The sequence below is a fragment of the Vicia villosa genome, unplaced genomic scaffold (assembly GCF_029867415.1).
Source record: "Vicia villosa cultivar HV-30 ecotype Madison, WI unplaced genomic scaffold, Vvil1.0 ctg.003413F_1_1, whole genome shotgun sequence".
In the NCBI taxonomy this organism is placed as follows: domain Eukaryota; kingdom Viridiplantae; phylum Streptophyta; class Magnoliopsida; order Fabales; family Fabaceae; genus Vicia; species Vicia villosa.
The window spans coordinates 222363-248682 of NW_026706200.1; positions in this window are offsets into that span (position 1 = coordinate 222363).

The following is a 26320-nucleotide window of genomic DNA, read 5'->3' on the forward strand; positions in this document are numbered from 1 at the left end:
GACATTCAGGTTTCAATGGCAAACGATGCTCCACAATATTTGTGTCCAACCCAGGCATGTCTTGGTAAGACCACGCAAAAATGTCAACATACTCTTTAAGAAGCTCTACCATCCTCTTCTTAACATGTTGACCAAGCAGTGCCCCAATCTTGACTTCCTTCTTATCTTCTTCAGAACCTAAGTTGATGACTTCTAACGGCTCTTTATATGGCTGAATGGTGTCTTCCTCGTGCTCAAGCAGTCGGGAAATCTCATCAGGAATACATTCATCACTCTCTTCTTTCGCCTCATACACAGGACACTCGATGTTAGGAGAGGGTGCAGGGTCATTACTTTCAACGGTTTTATTGATTAATCTGCACAAGTGATTATTATTTCAGGAAAAAGGGAAGATATATGCAAACATGTAATCGTGCATATTATGGCAAATGAAAACATTTCTTAAGGTTTTTTGTGTTACCACTTTCCAGAAAAAGCAAAAAGATAAAAAGCATGTATATGCAGAAACAAAATGACTTTTATTGATGATTTTAATGTTTAAAACAAACAGAAAATGGCCCAACAAACTTCACTTTCATCTTGGGCAGAATGAAAGTGTAATATCCGGTATTATATTGTCCGAATTATTATCATTAATATAATGTGATATGATTAGTGAGACAAATATAATACACCTTTTATTAGTAGGCTTAATGTAACAATTAGGCCAATTAGTAACTATGGGGGCATTATAGTACTTTCACCCTTAATATAGAATTGGGACTTGTTTGCATCCCTCATTCTTTCCTTATTCAAACCAGAATTTTGTGAAGGAGAATAGAAGAGAGGAAGAAACGTGAAAGAAGAGGAAGAGAAGAGAAGAGTCCCAATTTGGTCCAAGCTCCACACTTGCATGCAACAGAATCTGTCCAAGCTTTGATCCTACCATAATCTTCACCTTGCTCTCAGCCTCATCATCATTCTCTTCATCAAGTTCAGATTTTTGAGGTGAGTCCATAGTTAGATGCTTTGGGGTTGCATGTTAGGGTTATGATTGGGGTTTGGGAGTGTGAGATAATTAATAAACATATGATGCTAAATATGTTAATTTCTCGTGTTGATCTTTGTATGCTGATTGTCATACCCCAAAATTTACCCGATTTAATTTGCATTTGTCAATTTATTAAGGGCGTTAAAAATTAGGAGCCATAGGGTCTAATATATCTATTATTAAACTCGCTCTCTTATAGAACTCCCTTATAGATTGATGTAAAATAAAATAAGGTGTGGATAGCAAATTTGAAATCCAATTGGTCTTAGGCCCATTCACATTTCCTAAAGCCTTTTATAAATATTGATTTTTTTAATACTTATTTAAAGTTTTTAAATTAATATTAATCTTCTTTAAGGTTATCATATTGATTTTAAAATTTTACTTTTTTATTATTAACTAATATCATTATTTTTAATATCAGAATCATTATATTAGTTAGTATCAAATGTTGTTGTGAATGTTTTCATTAAGTATTATTATCAAAATTACTTGAAACTAACCAGTTTTACTTATTGATTAATTATTTAATTAAAAAAATCATGTAAGAGTAATGGGTTGTCATTTGTTGCTATTGCGTTTTGGGCCCAAATGGATATTGGGGCATTGGGCCACACGCGGATCAATGGACTGGGTCAAGTGACCCGAGTCCTGTTCACTTCCTCCCCCACGCAAACCCTAGCGCCGTTTGCAGCCCTTGGCCATCAACGAATCCTAGGTCAATCTCCAAGCCCAACAATGCATCTAACCTGAATCAAATCTCAGCAAGATCTTCAAACGAAAACGCATCAAATCTTTCTAAAACGCCAATCAATGAATCAAATCTGAAGAAACTTAATCAATGAATCAAATCTTAATAATTTTTATTGTTACAAAGACAATCGAATCAAAACTTAAACCTAAACCAATATAATCTTGCCTAATTAAAACGAAACCCTAAGTATAAATCTAAGAAAGAAAAACAGAAGAAGGGGACGAAAAAAAAGGGGAATTTTCCGGAGAGAAACCCTTAGCGCCGCCGCTATTAGCACCTGAATCTCCAAGCTCCGTTGTCACCTACGATTACAGAGAAAAGAGAGGATTAGAAGAGGGAGTGGAGCATACACGATCCAGAACGCAAGACAAAAGGTACCCAAATTATACTTAGCTTAGGTTTTTCTTGTTCCGATCCGCATGTGTATTGATGTTTGAATATGATTGCTGTTCTGGAAATTTAGATTAGGGTTTATGTGGTTAGGCTATTGGGTTTCTGGGCATTTAGTGAGGGAGGTAAGGATGGGAGAAGATGAAGATCATGATGATCTTCATCTGGGTTCGTTAGTTTTCTGGGTTTGGGTATGAATATTCCGATGAATATTCATCGGATCCTGGGTTTTCACGGTGGTGTGAGTGGTGGTCGATGGTGGTTCAGGGCCTTTTTCTGGGTTTTCGTTGGAGTGAGGCGAGAGTGTGGGAGGAAGAGAGAAGTTAGAGAGAGAAAGAAAAGAGAGAAATGAGAGTGGGAACGAGGGAGAAAGCGTGATAACCCTCCCAGACATCCTTGGATGAACGCCACTTGGCCTCCCACGGCCACTTGGCAGGCATAAGGACTTTGATCCTGTGCCTTTCCCCATCATACTCCCCCAACGCCAAATGCATGTGAACCGTAGGATCAACTTGGCTCTAAATCCAACGATCAAAACCTCTCAGACACACCCCAATACCACACTCATGCGTGTATTGAACCCAAACGGACCATGGATTATTTGGGACTGACCCAGTCAGTATTAACACCCCCAAAATTGCTACTCTTTAACAATCTACACCCCCCACGCAATAATAAAAAATATAATCTTTTTAATTAGTTAATTTTTTGAAAAAAAGAGTTCAATTGTTTAACTATTCTTTTTTTCTTTCTGATGATTCAATCTAATTTCTCCCCGAACCGACTATACCTATTAGTCGCATTAGGCGAGAGATAATTTGGATTATTTAATTTATTTATTAATAATTTAATTAATTCTTACTAATTCTCTCCTCGACCCGACTAAACCTATTAGTCGCTTTAGACGAGAGATAAAAAATACATAAAATTCGAAACACATTTAATTTGCTGCCCGCGACGATCAATCTATCAATCTGAGTAACCAGCAATGCCCCTTAATCTGTTAGCTATACTGACCAAATCTATTGGTCATCGCAACTAACGGTGCCATATCAAATCAGGGTTGTACGCCCGAATTTAAAACATTCAACACTTCAAATCAAACTACGGATTTTTATCCTAGGCAACTCAAAATGCCTTTCAAAACAACTTCAAATACAATCAAATTCTAATTCTAAGGCGTACAATCCGGTGCCCGAACTACGTTGACTCTGATTCTCCATAAGGAGATACGTAGGCACTTGGATAACCAAGGCGAGTCCCCCTCTTCCAAACTCTAATCATGTTCATATAATTAGCCTTTCAACTCTATTAACTGTCTGTCATCTTTCTTTATCTTTTGCCATAAACCTTTATCTTTGAGATGTTAGCCTTTAGGAAAGGGTTGAGGGTGCCTAACACCTTCCCTCAACCTGATTATAATAACTTACCCCGATCTCTAAACTGCGTAGGGTTTCCTATTCGCCCTTCAGAATAGGTGGCGACTCTAAAAGCTATATTTTTAGGGCAGGTTGCTACAGCTGGCGACTCTGCTGGGGAAATACACTATAGGTGAATTATTATGCTCCTAAGGCTTGAGAGGGTTTAGGTTTGGCAAATTATTTAGGTTTGTGGCGAGCGATTAGGGTTTGGCAATTTGCCATTTTTAGGGTTTGGGGGAAGGTTTATTTTTTTAATAAATATTTAATTCTTTATTTATTTATTGTTTTCCTTAAATGTTTATTTGTCATATCTGTATAAAATGCTTAATTGTTATAATTTGCACTGTTGGGTTTTATATGTGATTGTTGTTAAGCTTAAGCGTGGGAATTATAATAATGACCAGAGGGGAATTACATCGCCTACGAGTCTTATTATAATTCCACTCAGAGTGGGTTAGATATTCGGAAAGGTCTGATACGAGGCTCGACCTTGTTGAGGGCTGGACTAGGTATTTAGCTGATCTCTCTGGGAACCAACCCCTAAAATTCGAACCTCATGGACCAATGAGTCGTTCCAAAATCCAAAGAGACAAAAAGTCTCGGCGGCTACGAACGATCCCATGAGACCTTCTAGAACATTCCTATGGGAAGGGTAGGCTCCCGAGCCGTTACGTTGAACCTATGAACCTAGGGCTTATGTGCTTATGTGTTTAACTGTACGCTTTCATTATTTGTTACATATCTCATATAATTGCGGCATTCACCATGCATCATGTGCATTCTTGCATCATGTCTTATCCAAAAAATAATGAGAAAGATAAAAAAAAAAAAGGAAAAGAGGGGTTATTACATCAATGGATGTGGGTAAGACATAAACACGCATAAAACATATCATTCATGGCATGCATATCATTTTCATGGCATTGAAAAAAGATCACTCTTTTACCTTCAGAGCAAGAGACCATTGGGAAGGATAATCTAACATCCCGACCGTCTTATAAGACAAGATTTCAGCAAAAGAAATCAATGGAGCAGCTAGAACAGAATCAAGCCGCCCTTCGTGAGGAAGTGACCCAATTGAAAGGCACTGTTGAGGATCTCAAAGGAGGAATGACCCAAATGCTGAGCTTCATGAAAGATCTCATGGATAAGTAAGAAAAGGCTAAGGAGGTTCAAGACCAGTACGAGGAGATCCCCAACGATGGAAACCCGCTGCTAGGATTTGTTTCAGGCTTTGGCCCGGCTAAGGACAGACCTCAGGTCCGATCTGTCAGGAGAGCTATCCAATTCCAAGAGAAAGGAGAGACCTCTCAAGAAGGGTTTGTCCCCACTCCACAAACAAAAGGGACAACCCGCACAGTTTGCATTCCTGCTAACAATGTCCTCAAGGATAATGATTACCTGGATCTACAATATGGAGTACAAGAGGTGGACAACACAGACCAAGCACCTCAGACACAGCAGTCTATTCCTAACTCTGGGGAAGACTCCAAGGACAAGGAACAAATCAAGGCACTAGAGGAGAGACTAAAAGTAGTAGAAGGGTACGATGCTTTTGAGGTGGATGCTTTCGAAATGAGTTTGGTCTCAGACTTGACTATCCCACACAAATTCAAGATTCCTGACTTCGAGAAATACAAAGGACTCACATGTCCGAGGAACCACTTGCGCATGTATGTGCGAAAAATGGCTGCCTATGCTCACGATCAAAAGCTAATGATACACTTCTTCCAAGATAGCTTAAGCGGGGCATCTGTTGACTGGTACATGCAATTGGAGAAATCTTATATACGAAGCTGGAATGATCTTGCTAATACATTCTTGAAGCAGTACAAGTACAACCTGGACATGGCACCCAATCGGATGCAATTACAAAACATGTCACAGAAGAAGGATGAATCATTCAAGGAGTATGCCCAAAGGTGGAGGGAAATGGCTTCTCGAGTCCAACCTCCCTTGATGGAAAAAGAATTGGTGGACATATTTATGAGTACTTTGCAAGGACCATACTATGATAAGATGGTCGGAAGCATATCTTCAGGGTTCTCGGACTTGGTAGTCATTGGTGGAAGGATTGAAACTGGGATAAAAAATGGGAAGATACAAGGGGCACCCTCAGGTTCCTATCAAGCAAAGAAACCATATGATGGAAAAAAGGAACCCAACACTGTGGGGGCAATCCTGGTTAATCAGACCCCGACATTACAACAGAGGGATCAGCAAAAGCAACAGGGTGATCAACGCCCCTGGAGGTCCAAGCCAAAACGATCATTTACTCCATTGCACATGTCACTGTCTCAAGCTTTGCAGCACCTGCTCGGTCAGAATTTGATAACTCTTCTACCTCCATACTCAGCTCCAGCTAACCCCGCTCCTGGGTACAAGCATCATGCTAGGTGCGCTTATCATTCAGATAGTCCTGGCCATGATACAGAGGACTGTGGGCCGTTGAAGCACAAGATCCAAGATCTAATTGAAGAAGGACTCATTGAGTTCGAAGAGCCTCGCAAGTCTGATGCTATAAGTGGCTAGAAGGAGGGTTTCTTAAATCATTAGTTTTTGTTTTCATTTGCAATTTCCTTTCAGTTTGTTTAAACATTGGTTTGCGGTATACTCTATGTACTTTACAATAATCATTAATGCATTGCTTACGTTTGTCTTGGTTTATTCCTAGTGTTTTCACTATATTCAAAACTGTGTTTTTACTTGGTTTCATTATTTGTGATATTCAACTTTTGTTCAAAGATGTGTACCTTTTGAGGGAGAATGACGAAAACGATACCACAATCTCATATAGTACGCTTTCGAACAGACCGTGTTGACGATGTACAGGCATTGTTTTAATTCCAATACAGTGGAGATATAAGGATGTTAATCCCTCGTCAACCTCTTTGAGCCTAAGAAGTAGGAGTTTTCCTTCACATACAAAATAAAAACCCTCAAAATATAACCTGGGGTAGGGTAGCTGTTCAGTTAACTTGATTATCCCAAATTGTTCCTTTGAAAATAATCACTGATGGTTCTCCGTCATAATTAAACCTGGCAGTCAATGTCCGTAAAGAAAAAGAAAAAAAAACAATGCAAGGCCTGCCAAGTCAAAACCTATTAAGGAGGCTCAGGCGAAATGGGGGGGCATCCCGGTGACTGTAATTTTAAATAAGCAGTTCAGGCAAAAATTAGGGATAATGAAGTGAAAAAAGAAGTCACTACATGCCCTCGACAAAAGGAAGATATTACAAAAAAAGGAGGATGACTGCCTTTGCAGATAAACCTTTGGTTTTTGAACCATCATAAATGTCGATGTTATAATTCCCAAAGTCTTTTGGAGCGTAAATGCATAGTTAACTGAGCGTAGGACTGGAGAACGTCACGAAGATTGGGGTGGGTACAAATGAACTTTGAGCCATTATCCTTTGTTTCTTAAAACCGTGAACCAGACCACGTTACAACCCTTAAAAGTCCTAACTGAAACATGGTTAGTTCGAAAGCATACCGTTACAAAAAGGTATCCCGACTCCTTAAGGTCTACTATAACTCTTGAGTTGATATCACTTTCTTACAAAAAGAAAAAACTTTGTTTTACTAAAAAAAATGTTTTTTAAGCTTTCAAGACAGACATATGCATTCGCATCTTATGAGTTTCATCGTAAAGCACACTGGTCTATATAGATTCCAATGTTTTAACATCAGGGAGAAGTTGCGTGGGGCATGGCTAATGGCTAAAAACCTACTGACAGGCGAGATAACTTTAAAAGCATATCAAAGAAGAAATATCTCTTACGCCTGACTCGGATGGCTATTGTATACACAGGGCATAACCCGTTGTTGTCCTATCAATCTGGGGCAATCTAATCAAGATCCATGGGATCTCTCAAGGACTCTGAATAGCCCATGGGGCAAGTCCATTACTAGGGGGCACGTTGCAAAAGGTCACTCAGTATCAAATGTTGTCAATACCACTCTCACGTCCTTTCCAGGAACTTCTATAGAACATCTCTCAATTTGTCCATGTGGTCTTCTTTAAGACATGTTCAAATATCTATTACCCTTTCTATGAGCCCTTTTCAAATAGTCCTCTTTAAGACACATTCTACAAACCTTTCCGGGTGTCTCTCGTCATTTTTCAGAAATCGTTTCAGATAGTCTTCTCTAAGACATATCCCTTTCTAAGAACCTTTTCTAAGTAGTCTTCTGTAAGACATCTCTTAACTTTTCCAGGTAGTCTTCTTTAAGATATTCCTTTTCAGGTAATATTCTCTAAAAAAAAATCCCTTGTCCTTTCCAGGAACCTTTCTAGGTAATCTTCTCAAAGACACCCGTCAATCTTTTCAGACATGTTCAAATTCCTCCTATAAACTGTGTCAAACTTTGTTTAAGGTACAGTCTTCTTTAGGACGGTCTCCTATCTTTTCTAGGGTAATCTTTCTCAAAATGTCTTTCCCTGAGTTTTGTTAAAAACACCGTATTCCTCAAAATAGTCTTTATCCTCTCTAGGATTCTTTGACCCAGTTTGCAAACGTGCCTCCCCGAGCTTTGTTTAAAGCACAATCTTGTTCAAGACAATCTCATATCCTTTCTAGGAACCTCTTCAGGTAATCTCATAAAAGACATCATCTCATTCTGAGTATTCAGCAAATTTCTGCCCATCGGATACGACCAAGACGCATAACTAATTCTGAAAAGCATCTGCTTCACATTCGAATCAATACCTAGCATCAGGGAGATTGGGTTAATCAAAGGCGATCATTGCTAATAAAGGTCTTTGAACCGGGTGAACCACATCTAGGGGGTTCTCCTAAACAGGGGCAAAATAGCGAGGATTATAGGGGCATACAATCAAGGATCCTATTGACTGGGGCATATATTTCAAGAATTCAAATATTGGGGCAGTGCATATCAGGTTTGTGGCATGACAGGGTAATAATCGAGTTCCCTCTAAGGATATTTCCTTCAAGTCAAATGGTGCGTCTCTCAAAATTTCCGATATTGAAGAAATCACGCTTGTATCGCACAGGGAGCATTGCTGCGCAATTGGCCTTCTTACGCCTGTATTATTTACGACCTACAGTGGGGGTCGTCGTACATACATAATTCTCATTTATTTTGAGAATCTCATTACATGACACATGCATCATAACATTGCATAAATTCAACATTCGCCTTTTTAGGTCACTCCAGAGTCAAAAGGGTATCATCATCCAAATACGGTGCAAATACGATCGTTTCAACGATTCAATCTTAACAATTTTGATGCTTCATCTCAAGCCTTTCTTCGAAGACAATTCAGAAACAATCCAAGAATTCCTTACCTTTTAAGGTAGTATTCTCCAAGACGCTTATCAACCTTTCTAGGTAGCCTTCGATAAAACCTTTTTATCATCGCTAGGAGTCTTTCTATGTCAGTCTTGTTTAAGACATATTTAGGTTAACCTTGTAATTTTGTTTAAAATATCTCGTATCCTTTCTAGGAACCTCTCTAGTTTAGTCTTGTTTAAGACATATCATCTCCCGTCTAAGAGCCTTTCCAGGTCAATCTTGTTTAAGATGTTTCATATCTTTTATAAGCCTTTATAGGGAAATCTTGTTTAAGACATTCCATATCTTTTTAGAAACCTCTCTAGGTAATCTTGTTTAAGACGTTTCATATCTTTTTAGAAGCCTTTCTAGGTAATCTTGTTTAAGACGTTTCATATCTTTTTAGAAGCCTTTCTAGGTAATCTTGTTTAAGACATTTCATATCTTTTTAGGAGCCTTTCTAGGTAATCTTGTTTAAGAAATTTCATATCTTTTTAGAAGCCTTTCTAGGTAATCTTGTTTAAGATATCTCACATCTTTTTAGAAGCCTCTCTAGGTAATCTTGTTTAAGATATCTCACATCTTTTTAGAAGCCTCTCTAGGTAATCTTGTTTAAGATATCTCATATCTTTTTAGAAACCTCTCTAGGTAATCTTGTTTAAGACGTTTCATATCTTTTTAGAAGCCTCTCTAGGTAATCTTGTTTAAGACGTTTCATATCTTTTTGGAAGCCTCTCTAGGTAATCTTGTTTAAGACATTTCATATCTTTTTAGGAGCCTTTCTAGGTAATCTTGTTTAAGAAATTTCATATCTTTTTAGAAGCCTTTCTAGGTAATCTTGTTTAAGATATCTCACATCTTTTTAGAAGCCTCTCTAGGTAATCTTGTTTAAGATATCTCACATCTTTTTAGAAGCCTCTCTAGGTAATCTTGTTTAAGATATCTCATATCTTTTTAGAAACCTCTCTAGGTAATCTTGTTTAAGACGTTTCATATCTTTTTAGAAGCCTCTCTAGGTAATCTTGTTTAAGACGTTTCATATCTTTTTGGAAGCCTCTCTAGGTAATCTTGTTCAAGATACTTCATATCTTTTAGGAGCCTTTCTAGGTAGTCTTGTTTAAGACATGTCTCAACTCCTTAGGTAATATTCTGCAACTATTTATCCAATCTTTTCTAAGATATATCTTGCTTTTTCAAGGTGTTTCTCAGTTAGTCTTCTCTAAGACAGTTCTTCCCGAGCTTTGTTTAAAGCCTAATCTCCGCCACATCTGTCAATGATCCACCCTGTTCAGGAAACCTCTTCAGGTAGTCTTATGTAAGACATTACTTCATCTCTCCTCAAATACAATCCGAATTAGGATTTGCAAATACCTCAAAAGGGTCAAATAAATTCAATGGGTGATAAGGAGATAAGGTGTTGGAGTTATCATACATACTCATTTGCATACACGCAACATTTTTATGCATAAGCATTCACACATGTACATTGTACAAACAACAGGATCATATGCATACACATGATACATATGCATTCACAAAAACAATCTTTTACACAACTGACTGCGAGTCCTCGCTATGTAAGTCTCAGGCTTTAGCAAGACGCTTCTTTCCTCACACACTCGAGCATAGGGTAAATTTAGGGGTCTTCCATTATTTAATAACTCTTCGATTCGAAAAGCGTGAGACCTGCGTATTCTCACGCCATTCAATCCAAGGTAATTAAATAGGGGCAGCTGTCATACCCCAAAATTTACCCGATTTAATTTGCATTTGTCAACTTATTAAGGGCGTTAAAAATTAGGAGCCATAGGGTCTAATATATCTATTATTAAACTCGCTCTCTTATAGAACTCCCTTATAGATTGATGTAAAATAAAATAAGGTGTGGATAGCAAATTTGAAATCCAATTGGTCTTAGGCCCATTCACATTTCCTAAAGCCTTTTATAAATATTGATTTTTTAATACTTATTTAAAGTTTTTAAATTAATATTAATCTTCTTTAAGGTTATCATATTGATTTTAAAATTTTACTTTTTTATTATTAACTAATATCATTATTTTTAATATGAGAATCATTATATTAGTTAGTATCAAATGTTTTTGTGAATGTTTTCATTAAGTATTATTATCAAAATTACTTGAAACTAACCAGTTTTACTTATTGATTAATTATTTAATTAAACAAATCATGTAAGAGTAATGGGCTGTCATTTGTTGCTATTGCGTTTTGGGCCCAAATGGATATTGGGGCATTGGGCCACACGCGGATCAATGGACCGGGTCAAGTGACCCGAGTCCTGTTCACTTCCTCCCCCACGCAAACCCTAGCGCCGTTTGCAGCCCTTGGCCATCAACGAATCCTAGGTCAATCTCCAAGCCCAGCAATGCATCTAACCTGAATCAAATCTCAGCAAGATCTTCAAACGAAAACGCATCAAATCTTTCTAAAACGCCAATCAATGAATCAAATCTGAAGAAACTTAATCAATGAATCAAATCTTAATAATTTTTATTGTTACAAAGACAATCGAATCAAAACTTAAACCTAAACCAATCTAATCTTGCCTAATTAAAACGAAACCCTAAGTATAAATCTAAGAAAGAAAAACAGAAGAAGGGGACAAAAAAAAAGGGGAATTTTCCGGAGAGAAACCCTTAGCGCCGCCGCTATTAGCACCTGAATCTCCAAGCTCCGTTGTCAACTACGATTACAGAGAAAAGAGAGGATTAGAAGAGGGAGTGGAGCATACACGATCCAGAACGCAAGACAAAAGGTACCCAAATTATACTTAGCTTAGGTTTTTCTTGTTCCGATCCGCATGTGTATTGATGTTTGAATATGATTGCTGTTCTGGAAATTTAGATTAGGGTTTATGTGGTTAGGCTATTGGGTTTTTGGGCATTTAGTGAGAGAGGTAAGGATGGGAGAAGATGAAGATCATGATGATCTTCATCTGGGTTTGTTAGTTTTCTGGGTTTGGGTATGAATATTCCGATGAATATTCATCGGATCCTGGGTTTTTACGGTGGTGTGAGTGGTGGTCGATGGTGGTTCAGGGCCTTTTTCTGGGTTTTCGTTGGAGTGAGGCGAGAGTGTGGGAGGAAGAGAGAAGTTAGAGAGAGAAAGAAAAGAGAGAAATGAGAGTGGGAACGAGGGAGAAAGCGTGATAACCCTCCCAGACATCCTTGGATGAACGCCATTTGGCCTCCCACGGCCACTTGGCAGGCATAAGGACTTTGATCCTGTGCCTTTCCCCATCATACTCCCCCAACGCCAAATGCATGTGAACCGTAGGATCAACTTGGCTCTAAATCCAACGATCAAAACCTCTCAGACACACCCCAATACCACACTCATGCGTGTATTGAACCCAAACGGACCATGGATTATTTGGGACTGACCCAGTCAGTATTAACACCCCCAAAATTGCTACTCTTTAACAATCTACACCCCCCACGCAATAATAAAAAATATAATCTTTTTAATTAGTTAATTTTTTGAAAAAAAGAGTTCAATTGTTTAATTATTCTTTTTTTCTTTCTGATGATTCAATCTAATTTCTCCCCGAACCGACTATACCTATTAGTCGCATTAGGCGAGAGATAATTTGGATTATTTAATTTATTTATTAATAATTTAATTAATTCTTACTAATTCTCTCCTCGACCCGACTAAACCTATTAGTCGCTTTAGACGAGAGATAAAAAATACATAAAATTCGAAACACATTTAATTTGCTGCCCGCGACGATCAATCTATCGATCTGAGTAACTAGCAATGCCCCTTAATCTGTTAGCTATACTGACCAAATCTATTGGTCATCGCAACTAACGGTGCCATATCAAATCAGGGTTGTACGCCCGAATTTAAAACATTCAACACTTCAAATCAAACTACGGATTTTTATCCTAGGGAACTCAAAATGCCTTTCAAAACAACTTCAAATACAATCAAATTCTAATTCTAAGGCATACAATCCGGTGCCCGAACTACGTTGACTCTGATTCTCCATAAGAAGATACGTAGGCACTTGGATAACCAAGGCGAGTCCCCCTTGTCATACCCTAATTTTTGACCCCCCTGAGATGACATATCTTCAGGATTGTTCATCAGGTCAAGACAAGTACCCAGAGCAGTCATTTCTCCATCTGGTACCTAATCGAGGATGCTCAAAGACAAGAAAGCTCAGGCAAAGGATCAATCAATACAAGGATTAGTCCCTAATACAATCATGAGGCTCAAAGACTTCACTTTTCTCATCTATGATTGATTAGACATCCAGTCATATGAGTACAGGTTTACTCAGGTCGCCAGACTAGGGTTCTGAGCCTATCAAGGACTGAAATCAGGGATCACATTTGGGAAACCCTAAAAAACCTCAGAGGGTCATTCAAAGACATCAATCATCTTCAAATAACTCATATTACAAGGTCTACTGGACATCACACTTCAATTCAAAGTCTACAGTCATTACTTTCACATGGTCGACAAATTAGGGTTTTGACCTAATTCACCAAGATAGTTGACTTCTGAATCAGGGCATGAATCCAAAACTCAAGACATGATTCAAGGATCTCTACTACCTCCATATAATCCATTTATGTCATCCATTTGTGGAGAAGATCTTATTTCTACACAAAAGCCCAAAAATTCACTTTGTCAGGAAAAAGTCAACTGTGAAGGATCATCATTGACTTTTAAGGTTTTGGTCAAAAAATGACTTTCAAAGATCAATATCATCAATATATGGATGTCAAAGTCATTTGGCCAAAGAAATTCAAAGAAATTCATCAAGGAGCGAAAAGTCGGGAATTAGGGTTTTTGAAGGCATGGTGAGATCTCAAAATTTCACCTACACAACTCAAAAAACTTCCAACATGAAAGTTGTAGATCTTGAAAAATAAAACAACATCTTACAAAGGAACTTTTTTCAAAAGATCAACCATTTATGAAGTTTTGGAAATTTTGAAGTTTAGGTCATAAACACTTAGAAATTTTTCTAAGTGTTTTAACCTAGTTTTCATCCAACTTTGGGCTCATTTTTCACAAATTTCCTAAATGATTCTGAAGAAGACATAAACTAATGATTTGAAGTAGATGTTTAGGGCTTTCCAAATTGTGTTCAACCTTCTCCAAATTCAATTTGAGCTAGGAGTTATGCTTGTTCAAAGTTGGCCTCATGAAGTAAAATTATGGGTCATGGACACTTTTGGACTTTGCAAATTTTGTGCAAATAACCTCTCTTATGGATGCTACACGACCCATAACCCATCTGAAACCATGCCATGCATTCATTTTCACCATGCCATAAGGATTGAAGAAGATTCTAAAAACAAGAACATGTGATTATGTAATAATTACATTTGTGAATTTATGGCAAATTGATGAATCACCCAAGGAATCTTCTCACCAACCAATTAGAGCTCATTTCTGGCTCAGAATTGTCCCCTAAGATCAAGCAAAATCGAGGGCTAGGGGATTGATCAAATGGAATCAAAATTCTCATCATTGCATAAGAGATATTTGCAAAATTCCTTCATGGCTAAGAAAGCAAATCAACTTCACTAAGGAAGCTCACTCCTCTGCAGCTATACTGATCCATTTGCCTATAAATACAGATGCATTCCTCATTCAAAAACACACCAAAGCAACCATATTACTTGCTTTCTCCTTCTCTCCTCTTGTTCATTGTTTTTCAAAGTTCTTTGGCAAGAAGAATCGATTTCTTCAAACCAAAGCTTATCTTTGGGAAGTGAGCATTCTAACATCTCAAGGGAGGTCATTTGAGGTGATCCAAGCACCTGGATCACTTCTGTAGGTGGAGGAACACCATTTTTGCTCTCACTTTGGAGCACTTGCAGTTGGAGGTCCATGGAGTGATTCAGAAGGTTTCAAGGCAAGCCAATCATCCAGACACACTCCTCAGGTCATAGTGAAGCTAACCAGATGGCTGCAGCTCATCTGTAACTCAGGATTCAACAACCTCCATGTCCACTTGAAGCTCAAATCGAGGGAGGTCCATAGAACAATTCAGAAGGATTCAGGCTACAATAAGCATCCAGTTAGCATCATTGAGTCTCAGGGAAGCTATTGAGATCATTCATTCAAACCCAGGTGCTCTCAATCATCCTCACGATCTCCATTTTCAGAGGTAAGTTTCTGAACTTCACCTCTCTAATTTAAGCACCTTTTGTGAAATAGCTCGATTCTATCTTGTTCAGCATCATCAGAGGATTGAAAACCCTCTATCATCATCCATTTATCTTTCAGTATAGTCATTTAATTTAATTTTGAAATTTTAGGGTTCTTCACGTATTTTAGGAAATTCAGTAGATGTAGTTAATATAAATTCATGTTAGTTACATATTTGAAATCGTGAGAGAATTTAGAGCAAGTTTGGTCTTTACATCTTTGCAAATGGTTGAGAATTGAGAGAGTTCAGAAATTCAAAAATCCAAAAGCTAGAGGTTGAAGACAACAATGGTGGTGGCGCGCAAAATTCAAATCCAGGGCTAAAGTTTATTTTATTTTGAATGGTAGTTGTTTCATAAACGACTAAATCGTTATAGCCCAGTGGTAAAGAGTGTTTGTGTGTTGCGCGTGCCCAAGGTCTGGGGTTCGAATCCCCCTCGCCCCAGACCTTTTGATTTTATTTCTATTTTCTCCTCTATGCATTAGACAACATACATATTGCAATGGTTTCCCTTCTATAACACCATGCGCGCGTTGGCTGATTGGTGTGTGTTTTGATTGTTGGCTTCAAGGGCGTGGGTTCAAACCATGGTGAGGCCAAAACATTATTTTTTATCACTTTTCCTCTTCATTTTCTTCACAACTTTAACCAATTATTTAACTTATCAAATTAATTCATTTTGACTTCATTTTTTAAACACTTGTTGATTAATATATATATTTTATAAATAATCAAAAAAATCATAAAAATATTATTTATTTCATGTACTTTAATTAGGTTTAAAATAGTATGTTTTAAATGTTTTCTTAAATACTTTAAAATATATATATTCATTTTGTTTTAACCTAATTACTTTGTGAATAATGTTATGATAAAAACCCTATTTATTTAGGTCTTAATTAGGTATAGATTTCATCTTTGCCTTAATTAAGTTGACTTTTGTCAATCTACAAAATTGTTTTCAATCTCCGATTAAACAGATGATTAAGGTTTTCAAACAACAAAACCTTATATCATTTCAATCTTTTCTTCAACTATTTTCATAAACAGTAAATCATTTTTAAGTGGGCCTCTAATAGAGTGTAAGTCCCGAAAACCTTCTCTTCTTAGCTTGTTTTTCAAAACTGTATTTTCAAAATCTTCTTTCTGTTTTCAAAAACATTCTTCTGGTATTTGAAGGGCATTATTCCCGGTGAAACTCTTCAGATACCTATGTGACCTTTGTCCATCTTCACTTCTTCTGTTTTCAAAAACCATTAACTGTTTATCATATACATTCAACTGTTATCAACAAAAACAACAAAAATTACTGTTGAGGCTCTGTACATACTTCTTCAATGGCCTCCACTCCATCCAGGTTAGGCTTTACAAGCTTTCAATTTACAGTCTTTATTTAAATTACTGTCAAATATAAACTGTGCATATATTAGTTTAGAACTACGTTTGAGTATAAACCTTAGGACAGTTAAACTATATATATATTATAGGAATATGACCTAGGATTGAGAATGTCTTCCCGGTGAAGGCTCTTTCCTAATTAGAGATCTGTAGTTCAAACCCCCAAGATGAATTATTCCCGGTGAAACATCTTGGCAAAAACCTTAGAATCCAAAAGTAATAGGACACATCCACCCAAAGAGGAATTATTCCCGGTGAAACCTCTTACCCATTTGCTTAGAGCCAAAATAAGTTCAAAACCACATAGCTTTCTCTTGTGCTATAACAAGGACCCTCGATTAGCCTCCTCTTGGGCTTTGTACAAGGACCCACAGGCTTCTTAAAAGCATTTCCAGCTTCCTCTTGAGCTTGTATACAAGGACCCATCAGGTTTCTTATAAACATAGGAACAGGTCTTTAGTCACCTTTTAGCCTACCCTGGTGAGTTTCTTCCAATTTAAACCAGACTTAAAACAAGCTAAGTTTGTCTCAATTTCACATTGAGTACATTTTTGGAATGAGAGACATGGACAGTCTCTGTCACCCTTATCTTCATCAATCCTCCTTAGTAGAGTCTAGGATCTATGTTTTGGTCATCCTCAGCATTGAGTCAGCCTTCATCTTGGGCTTTAAACAAAGAGTCTCCACTAGATAATCTTTCTGCCATCCACTTTTCATTTCAATAAAAAACCCCTGGAAAGGGTTAGCCTCCACACATTCTTTCATTTTAACAAAAATCCCTGGAAAGGGTTAGCCTCCAAAGTCAATTAAAATCAATCCATCATTTCAATAAAAAACCCCTGGAAAGGGTTAGCCTCCAAAGTCAATTAATAAATGTCAAAAAATAAATAGATTTCATTCTCTTAGGAGATAATTTCCCCAAAAGAGTCAAAACCCCTGGAAAGGGTCAGCCTCCAAAAACATGATAAAGTCAGTCTTTTAACAGACAAATTCACCAGCTGAGTCAAAATCCCTGGAAAGGGTTAGCTTCCATCAAAAAACAGTCTTTTAATAGATAAGATCTCCTCAATAGAGTCAAAACTAACAAAAACAGTTAAGCCTCAACCTTGGGCTTCATACAAGGCACCCAAACAATAAAACTCCCCTGTTAAGAGTCAGCCTCAACCTTGGGCATTGTACAAGGCAGATAATAGAGTCTCCCCAGTGAGTCCTTCATCACTCAGTAGCCACAACCTTGGGCTTTGTACAAGGCAGATAAACCATATCTTTCATGTGTCAAAGATTCCTAACACTTAGGATCTTTCCCCATATAGTCATCCATACTTAATTCATTTAAGAGTCCGCCACAACCTTGGGCTTTGTACAAGGCAGAAAATAATGTTTTCCCTAGCTAGAGTCAGCCACAACCTTGGGCTTTGTACAAGGCACACAAATAGAGTCTCCCTAAGTAGAGTCAGCCTCAATTCTGGGCTTTGTACAGAACACAAAAATACCCTGTAATTAATCCCCAGTGGAGTCATCTCCCAGAGTCAATAATATTAATTAATCAATCAAAAAGCCTCAAGCTTGGGCCTCATACAAGCCAGCTAAAGTCAAATCTTTCATACAGTAGATAGACATAGCTTATCTCTATAGAGAGATATTTTTACTACTCTACCACATTCAAACAAACAAACATTTCAATTTCAATTTCAATCAAAGTCTCCCATTTAGGACTCTGAAAGACATGCTCTGGCACATCCCCAGACTTGTACACTTTCCCTAATTTGGACGAGCATCTTTCTTTCATTTAAGAGGCATCTGACTGGCATACTTGCACACACAAGTAAGGTCCCCCTCTTGAATGAAATGAATCCAGTTGTTCTGTCACTCCTTTAAATGTTTGTGGTAGAATAGTACAAATACCTCTCTGTAGAGATGATTTCATGTCTCTTTACTGTAAACAGAGATTTAATTCCAAGCTTCAACCTTGAGCTTCAAGCAAGGCACCAAAAACAATTAATTTCCCTAGTTAGTTCCCCGAACTACATTAAGCTCTGACTTCCGCTAGGGATATGTAGGCATGAGGTTCACAAGGAATCTCAGCGAGCTAATAAAATACCAAAAATAGTCAGTCTGTCTATCTGTCTGTCTCTTCAAATCAATTCAATTCTTTCTCCTAACACAAAGGAGAAACTTTTCCAACCATTAGCAGCAAACACAAACACAATGACACAGAGAAGGTTCCTGTAGAGTACTACAGATATGTAGGGTGTTTAAACACTTCCCTATGTATAACCGACCCCCCGGACTCCAGAATTTCTAGTCTAGGTGTAAATCCCCACACTTAGCAAACTCCTAGGGTTTAGTTGAGATCTTTTTTCCCCTTTCCTACTCGTAGGACAAATAAGAAAGTTCATGTGATATCGTAGGAAGAACTGAAATAAAATTCATCCCACCACGGGCGCATTCTCCTTCCAAATTTCGCGTGAAGGGTTTAGCGTGCCGTCCTCCCAAGTGAAACGGGGAGGTAAAAGAAAACGACACCACAGAAAAATGGCGACTCTGCTGGGGATATAAGTGTTAAAAACCTTGGTTTTTCATCCAAACCAATGGTTGACCTGTTGCTGGTCCAGCCCCAATGAGGAATTAGGGATGCCAAATTCCCCCTCAAACAAGAGAGGTCCTGCCTAACCTCTGTGTCATATCATGTGTTTGTTGCATATATATTTGTTTATTTTGTTTATTCTGTATCGGGAAAGGGCCTGATTCCCCCTTGTGGTGAGAAATCCTATACCCGGATTTGAGTGCAACATAAGATAGGATGGAGGATGTCTTCCCGGTGAAGGCCCTCTAATCTTGGTTTCCAAATCTACTCTTGGGATTTGCCTGGCTGGTTGTGATTAACTGCGCCACTGCATTCCGAGACTGGTTTGTACCAGGAGGACCTAGAAACACATTAACCCCACTTAAAGCCTTTTTTTAGGACGTAGAGCGGTGATTACGGAAGTAATTGTCACGCAGATACTACACTCAGAGAAAACTCTCTTATAGATACCAATCAACGTATCCTTAAGGTTGAGCAAAAACTCTGAGACCCCTAGAACCCGTTCTACAGGTACAAAAATCCTTAACCTTAGTTTACCATTGGGGCGGGGATTGCGTTTGGACTTCATGACCACTATACCCTTCAACGCCATGTTTGTTTAAAACTCTTGTGTGTGCATTCATGCATTCATGCATCATTCATTAATAAACAACTAAAAACAAAAAGAGTCTTTTTCGAGTCGTTTTTCAAGGAAACTAAATAACGAACGTTTTGAACTTCATAGAAAGAGAGAAACGGAGAAAGGACTTAAGGATCTATACCATGGATTATGGAAGAAAGAGAGCTAGGAAATACACCTTCAAGATTCCCCAGGTCGAGGAACTGGGAAAGCTCGGAAAACTGGTGGTCAACCCCCAGGCTTTCAAGGAGAAGTATGGAAAACTTCTGCCTTTGCTCAATACCAACATGGTAGATGGGATCCTTCCCACATTGGTACAGTTTTACGATCCAACGTATCACTGCTTCACCTTTCCAGATTATCAGCTCATGCCTACGTTAGAGGAGTACTCTCGTCTGATTGGAATACCCGTGTACGCGCAAGATCCGTACTCCGGTTTGGAAAAGAATCCTGACGACGTTATCATTGCTGCAACTACTCCTTTGAACGTAGTCGACATCAGAACTCATATGGTGAGTAGAGGAGGAATTCAAGGATTGCCCTCCAAATTCCTGTTTGATCAAGCTCGGTACTTCGTCAGCATCCAAGATATGAGCGCTTTTGAGGAAATCTTGGCTTTGCTTATCTACGGATTGTTTTTGTTCCCTAACATTAACGATTTCGTCGACATCAACGCAATTAAGATCTTCTTAATTGGAAATCCAGTTCCAACCTTGCTTGCGGATGCTTATCACTCTGTGCATTCAAGAAACCTGCAGCGAGGAGGATTAATCACATGCTGCGTACCGCTGTTATACGAATGGTTCGTTTCACACCTGCCGAAGTCTAGCACTTTCTGGAACATGAGGGATGGCCTTTACTGGTCACAGAAAATCATGTCTCTCACTCATACAGACATTGATTGGTGTAGTCCTGACAACGACGAAACCAAGATCATCTTCAGTTGCGGAAGTTTCCCCAACATACCCCTTATTGGAACTAAGGGAGGAATCAGTTACAATCCAGCTTTAGCCCGTCGTCAATACGGCTATCCCATGAAAAATATTCCAAGTAACATCCAATTGGAGGGTCTGTTCTTCAAGAACATCGACGATCATGGCAACATGCTGAAGAAGGAAATTGTCCAAGCCTGGCGTCTTGTACACAGCAAAGGGAGAAGATTGTTAGGAAAACATCTTTGCATCTCCCTGGATCCTTACCTTCAATGGGTACGCGTCAGGGCATTCAAGCTCAGGATGCCATATCAACATCAAGAACCTATTCCCCTAAGGGAACCAATTTACCTTTTCTCCACCGATGTTGAAAAACTGCAAGCGGCATTAAACAAGGTATGCCAAGAAAGGAATGCTTGGAGGAACAAGTATCGAATCGTCAACACAGAAAACGTTGAGATTCATAACATCCTAAGAAGGAAGGATGAGTTACTTGAAGTACTCGATCGACAAGTGACACAAACGTCACTTTCTCATCATATCCCTCCTGCTTCCTGGATCATCGATCAGCTCACGTCAGAGAACGCTCAGCTCAAGAAACAGAAGAAGATGTTAGAACGTGAAGTCGGCTCATCATCAAAGTTTTAGAGTCCTTTCTCTCAGTTTCTCTGTATTTCCATTTTCAAAGTGTGTAAAAACGGCGTTTTCGCTTAATTAATAAAAGTTTGATGTTTCATAGCGTAATTATGGTGTTTCCTTGAAAAATAATTAACTTAATTGCATATCATACATCGCTTTAGTCGTACGCACTGACACGAGAATTGTCGCGGATCTAATAGTCACTTTCCTTTCTCCAGAAAGAGAGGAGGAAAAGGAGGTGAACAAGACTTTCAAGCTGTCTCATCCATACAACACTCGTTCAAGTCGCAAGAAAAGGATGGAAGACTTTGAGCAAGAGAATGAAGAACTCAGAGAAGAGATTAATACTCTCAAAGGTACTGTTGAAAGACTCAATAGTATGGTAGAAGCCCTGGTAGTTGCGCAGAATCGACCAACGCCAGAAGAACCACAAAGGACTGTGGTTTCCGAGATTGTTTCTACTCCTATTCCTCAGTATACCATGCCGCCTGATCGACCTTGGGGCATGCCGTATAACTTTACTCCAGAAGGATACATACCTCCAGCTTCTGAAACTCCAAAGGTCACCATGGATATGCGTCCACCGGAGGGTTACAAACCTCTGGAAATTGAAGTTCCAAGAGCAACGGCAATGGGTTTCGCACAACAGAATGCTGAGATACCGAGATCTGCTGTCATGGCTTCTCCACAGCCCATTATGCATACTTTTCCCCCGCAGGGCGGACAAGTATATCATCACGCTCCCAGTGAGGACGCTGGCGTGTATGAAAGATTGGACGAGTTCCAGGAACAGTTTCTGCAAATGCAGAAGGAACTCAAGACTCTCCGAGGACAAGATCTATTTGGAAAGAATGCTGCAGACCTCTGTCTGGTTCCAAATGTTAAGATTCCTCACAAGTTCAAAGTACCAGAATTCGAGAAGTACAAAGGGAATTCATGCCCACAAAGTCATCTTGTGATGTACGCTCGAAGAATGTCAACTCAGACTGATAATCAACAATTGCTCATTCATTATTTTCCAGACAGCCTGACTGGTGCTGCACTCAAATGGTACATGAACTTGGACAGTTCAGAGATTCGTACTTTTCGAGACCTCGGAGAGGCCTTCGTCAAACAGTATAAGTACAATCTGGATATGGCTCCCGACAGAGATCAACTCCGGGCCATGACTCAAAAGGATAGAGAAAGCTTCAAGGAATACGCTCAGAGATGGCGTGAAGTTGCTGCTCAAATTTGTCCACCACTTGAAGAGAAAGAAATGACAAAAATCTATCTCAAAACTTTGAGTCCATTTTACTACGGACGAATGGTTGCAAGTGCACCAAGTGACTTTACCGAGATGGTAAACATGGGTATGCGTTTAGAAGAAGCAGTTCGAGAAGGACGCTTGAACAAAGAACCAGAATCTTCTGTTGGTCCAAGGAAGTATGGAAGTTCTTTCCAGAAGAAAAAGGATCAAGATGTCAGCAATGTTTTGCACAAAATCAAGAAGAAATTCCAACCTCAAGTTGCAACAATAACTCCGGTTGTTAACTCAGCGCCAGCTTATCAACCTCAGGTTTCGCAACAACAAACTCAACAAAGGTCGCAGCAACCTCAGCAGCAGGTTCGACCTCCAAATTACAACAATCGGGCTCCAAGGTATCCTGCCTTTGACCCCGTACCAATGCCGTATGCAGAATTGTTTCCAACATTACTGGCAAAAGGGCTCATTCAGACAAGGAGTCCTCCAAATCCTACAAACAGTTCCTCACCATGGTATAAGGCTGACCAATCTTGTCCCTATCATCAGGGGGCACCAGGTCACAATATTGAGAACTGTTTCTCTTTCAAGATTGACGTCCAACGATTAGTGAAGAGCGGAATGCTATCCTTCAAAGATACTAATCCAAACGTCCAAGCAAATCCTTTGCCGCAGCACAAAGAAGCTTCAGTAAATCTGATAGACCAGCACCCCAACGTCATTCAAATCTACGACATTCGTCAGATAGGGGAAAATCTTGTCAAGATGCACGCTAAACAAGCTGGGTACGGTCATGTACCACCTCACAACTACTTCACATGCGACATTTGTCCAAAGAATAATCAAGGATGTGCCGTAGTTCAAGCTGCATTACAAGAATAAATGGACTTAGGATGGATTCAACATATCCGAGTCAGGACTGAACATGACATCAACATGGTTCAAGGATGTCCGGGAGAATACAAAATCTACAAAGTTGAAGACCTTGAAGGATCGGTAGTCAGGTTCCACAAAACTTTAAATGGACTTGCCTACTTTGGAACAGATTTCCACGCTTACAGTAGATGCAGAATCTGCCGAAGAGATTCACAAGGATGTTTGCGTGTTCGCAACGACATTCAAAAGCTGATGGATGACAATACCATTACTGTTCTTGCCAACAGAGAAGATGACGAAGTCTTTACCGTATCTCCTCAAATTAATCAAGTTGAACCAATGCAATTTAAGTATGATAGCAGGAAGACAGCAGTCGCACCACTAGTCATCTACTTACCAGGTCCTGTACCATATGAGTCTGACAAGGCTATACCATACAAATACAACGCTACATTCATTGAAAATGGTAAGGAAATACCATTACCGTCTGTTGTCAACATTGCTGATGTTAGTCGAGTCACCAGAAGTGGACGAGTCTTCAACAGAACAACAGAAAATGTGGAGAAACCTTCGGAGGAAGTACCACATAGTCAAGACAATCATCCGACCAATGCTTTTCAAGCGAAAGAAAATGATGAGATCTTGAAGTTAATCCAGAGGAGTGAATACAACATTGTAGATCAATTACTACATACTCCGTCTAGGATTTCTGTTCTTTCCCTGCTATTGAGTTCTGAAGCTCATAGGGAAGCTCTACAGAAAGTTTTGGAACAAGCTTTCGTAGAACCAAGTGTTACAATAAGCCAATTCAACAACATCGTTGCCAACATCTCCGCGGGAACTAGCCTAAGTTTCTGTGACGAAGATCTTCCTAAAGAAGGAGTGGACCACAATCTTTCACTTCACATCTCAGTTGGCTGCATGGGTGATGTACTCACAGGAGTCCTAATAGACAATGGATCCTCTCTCAACGTCATGCCTAAATCAACATTGTCAAGATTATCTTTCGAAGATTACCCTCTAAGAAAAAGTCATGTCATCGTCAAAGCATTTGATGGATCAAGAAAGTCAGTTTTCGGAGAAGTGGATCTTCCCATAACTATTGGACCTCAGACGTTCAAAATCACTTTCCAGGTTATGGACATTCCAGCACAATACAGTTGTTTGCTAGGTCGCCCATGGATTCATGAGGCTGGGGCAATTACTTCAACACTTCATCAGAAACTGAAGTTCATAAGGAATGACAAATTGGTAACCGTATGTGGAGAACGAGCTCTGATCGTCAGCAACCTGTCATCATTCTCCGACATAGAACCGAAAGAAGTTGTTGGAACTAAATTCCAAGCACTTTCCTTAGACAAAGGAAAGGAGAAAGCAACGTCTATTTCTTCATACAAAGATGCAATCCAAGTTGTAAAGGATGGCACTACCAGTGGTTGGGGGCACATTAATATTCCTACCAACAACAAGAACAGAACGGGAATTGGATTCTTTCCGACATCATCAAAAGCTATCCCAGGGATTGAAGTAGTTCTCCCTATTCAAGAAACTTTCTGCAGTGGAGGTTTTCTTCAACCTGTTCAACAAACAGTCAATATCATCGATACGGAAAGCACCGATGAAGAGGAATGGTTATCCTATCTTCACAAATCAGGATACATCGCCCTATCAGAGTCTGAACCACTTTGCTGTTATCCAAATGAAGAATCTGAAAGTAAGACTCAACCAAGCAGTGATGAAGTTACTAACAGCTTCACCACCAGAAGTCATGGTTCATCAGAAGAAGTTCCTCCTATCCCCGAAGAGACTTGGGATACATTAGGAGAACCAAGCGGAAAATTCGACTACATGGTGAAATACTCCGCTCCTGAAAGTTCAAGAATCTCTCTTGAAGATATTGTTCCAACTGGATGGAACAGTGATTTTGAGTACCTCTCTCAGCCAAAAGAGATGTATAACCCTTGCTATTCAGCATCACCTACTGGTGAAGTCATCATTGAGGATTATATCCCCAAGTCACCTTCCGAGGCTAAGGATCTAGAGTTCACATATCTAGTCAATACCATCTTGGGAGAAGAGCAAGACCAAAATACAGAAGAGGATGATCTCGAAAGTGTCTCCGACAACGAGTCTCTCCATTCAGAAGATTGGAAGTTTCCTCAAAAGAAAGTTCGACATACTCCACTTGGAAAGGGGTATGCTCACACTGCTCAGTCTGCTGAAGTAGAAGAAGATCGTCTGAGTGTTGCAAAGACAGTGGTTGGTAAATCAAGACCTACCACAGGCCAGCTTAAGCCTAAGGTTCCAGATTACTTAGTGCACAATGGGGTTCGCCACTATTGGACAGCTGTTGAAGTTTCAACTGTTGTTCGCACTCCTAAGTAGGAACTTTCACCGTTATTTTGTCCTCTCACCATAGCCCAGGGTGAAGAGATGTTTCATAGGGCTTTGCATTTTACTATTTCTTAGTTAAATGTCCCTCTTTGCTTCGCCCAAAGCAATAGAGTTTTGTTTTAAAGGGTCTTTGTTTCAAGAAATGACTGTCCATAAATAAAAATGTCATTCTGTTCCTTCGTTTAGTTTTTCCTTTTCTTTTTTCGGAAATTGGTAATCCTAAAAAAACACCCTTAAAAAAATAAAAAAAAAAAAAAAAAAAAAAAACATCAAAAAATCATTAACTGCATACACCGAGTCTTCCCTCGTTGTCTAAATAAAACTTATCACACATATGCAGATTAATCATAAAATACCCCGTTGAAACGTGCGACCGTATGACTTCTCCAAGCTTTGAGTTTCCTGTATTCGAGGCAGAGGAAGAAGAAGACGAAGAAATATCAAAGGAAATTTCACGGTTACTTCAACAAAAGGAAGAGGCCATTCAGCCATACAGTGAGCCTCTAGAGATCATTAACCTTGGTTCCGATGGAAACAAAAGAGAGG